Below are 2,843 nucleotides of genomic sequence, written 5' to 3' on the forward strand. Positions count from 1 at the left end.
TGTCTCGTAAACAAAGGACCTACCTAGCTTGCTGCAGGCAGGCTAGTGGGAACAAAGGAGCTACCACCCTCCCGTTTGCCCTGCCGATTAGGATTCGGTCCTAGAGCCCGGACAGCCTGGGCTGGGAGATGTTATGTGGTCAACGAGGGAAGGGAGTCAGATGGAGGGGGGGGAGGGATGTGGATGCAAGCTGGGTGGGATAGGAAGGGAGAGGTGGTATCGGGCAGAGTAGCCCCTGAGGATGACCAGGAAGTGTAGGAGGGGTGTCTGAGTTCCCTGTCCCGGGCTGCTGCTGCGGTCAGAAACTCACTCACCCCAGTGACATCTCTCCTGGTGCCTGGACAGGATCTCCTGCTGCTTGGGTGTCTCGTAAACAAAGGACCTACCTAGCTAGCTGCAGGCAGGCTAGTGGGAACAAAGGAACTACCACCCTCCCGTTTGCCCTGCCGATTCGGATTCGGTCCTAGAGCCCTGACAGGCTGGGCTGGGAGATGTTATGTGGTCTACGAGGGAAGAGAGTCAGATGGAGGGGGAGAGGGATGTGGATGCAAGCTGGGTGGGATAGGAAGGGAGAGGTGGTATCGGGCAGAGTAGCCCCTGAGGATGACCAGGAAGTGTAGGACGGGTGTCTGAGTTCCCTGTCCCGGGCTGCTGCCGCGGTCAGAAACTCACTCACCCCAGTGATGTCTCTCCTGGTGCCTGGACCGGATCTCCTCGCTGCTTCCACCAATTGTATTCTTTTAAACACTGCTTGGACCATTAACTCTAGCCCTTACAGGCTAATTCTCATACCCCAATCAACCCATCTCTAATAATCTGTGTAGCGTCAGTCTTACTGGGAAAGATTCTAGCCTACGTCCATCCTGGGTCTGAAGCTTCATGCATCTGCCTCAGAGAGCAGAGCTAGTGAGTCTGCCCGGGAGAGTGGAGCATGGCGTCTCTGACCTCACTTCCTTTTCCTCCCAGCATTCTGTTCTGTTTACTCCACCCACCTATGTTCTAACCAATAAAATAGGCCAAAGCAGTTTCTTTATTTTTTAACCATCATTTCCCCTTTTTCTGTTTAAACAAAAAAGGGAAGGCTTTAACTTTAACATAACAAAATTACATATAACAAAACAGTTATCAAGTAAGAATTACAATATTTATATCTATTTTATCTTTATCATAACTAAGGAAAACTATAACTATAACTAACTATTCTTCAACTCCATCAAAGACTCCAGAAAGATACAATATTACTTAAGCAAACAAGAAATAAGCAACTTTCAAACTCTAGAAATGACAGAGACATCTCACTGCCTTGACAGTCACCCAAAGTTTCTCTATATTGTTGGGGCATCCATCTTTGGCCTACAGGCCCATAGTATCCAGCAGACATTTTCATGAAGCAGGAAATTTAAAAGTCTGTTCAGTCACTATCTGTTGTGTCCTGCAGAATGTGTCACAGACTCCTTCATGAATCAGGAACCCTGAAAGATCATCTCATCTTTAGGCAAGTTCAGTTGTCTTCTCTCTGCGGGTTCTCTGTGTCCAGTTTATGCAATAGTTCAGGCAAGATCAGTTTCTTGCCCAAATGACTATCAAACTCCATAAGGATCCTCTTCGATGCCCATCTTCTTCTTGAAGTAGATTGGTGCTGCCAGGAGCAGACATGTCTCATTGTCATGAAAAACCCTAAGTTATTACATTAAATGTCATATTCTATAATCTTTGAAAAATATGAAGAATGCCTATTTAAAATATATCTATGTACATCTAGAGAATCTAACTAAAATGACTACAAGCTTGACTATTGATGATTATCCATTAACAACCTATATACATTACATTTTTACATAAACTACACAATCACAATACCTTAATCAAGATTAGAAATGCATATACATATAACAAAATTGATCTTGAATCTCTATCAATAAAGCAAAATCTATACTAATGCAAATTATTCATACCTTTATCATGTCCCCCTTTAAATGTAAAAGAACATTTATAAACAATATTTGGGAACATAGACACAGTTTTTTCTCTCCAAAATTCTTCCTGCTGAATGGGGCGCTGTTAATCAGGTATTTCAGGGTATAACCTGTGTGCTAGATTAATCTCAGTCAGCAGTCGAGTGAAGTAATTTTTTGAAGGTGTTCACATCAACCCTTCAGGAGGGCGTGGTCCATCATACCATATTGGAATAGAAGCAATCCACAGACTCTCACCCTCTGTGAAAACAAAATAAGAAACTCCTTTCCAAAGTATCATGTCCTTAGATCCAAATTTCAAAGTCAAGGCATTTTCAAAATATCTATGTTGGATTAGTTCAGCAGCATTTATAAACATTTATTTAGCAGCTGTTGCTCCTTCCTCAGCATTCAAACAATTCAAAGAGAGCATAATAGCATACAGTATCAAGATTCTCTGTGTATTTTCCATCTTTGTGTGCTTTATTTTAACCTCTATTTTGTTTATTTTTACTTTTATTTTTTTGCTTTTTGAGACAGGTTCTCTGTAACTTTGACCTGGAATAACTCTGTAGACCAGGCTGTCTTTAAACTCTCAGTGATCTCCCTGTCTCTGCCTCCCAGGCATTGGGATTAAACATGTACACTACTACACAGAGATCTGTTTGTCCCTGCCTTCTAGGCACTGGGATTAAAAGCCTGTGCTACCACACCTTGAAGTCACAGAGGTCAATCTCCCTCTGCCTCCCAAGTGTTGGGATTAAAGGTGTGTACTACCACACCCAACTACTCTCTTTCTTTCATTTTTTACTTTTAAGAACTTTAACTTTTAGTTTGCATATATTTTTAACACACTGCAAATCACTTAAACATTTTCTTTGACTTTGA

The sequence above is a fragment of the Alexandromys fortis genome, unplaced genomic scaffold (assembly GCF_014885135.2).
Source record: "Alexandromys fortis isolate MF-2015 unplaced genomic scaffold, M_Fortis_MF-2015_v1.1 scaffold_392, whole genome shotgun sequence".
NCBI classification, from domain to species: domain Eukaryota; kingdom Metazoa; phylum Chordata; class Mammalia; order Rodentia; family Cricetidae; genus Alexandromys; species Alexandromys fortis.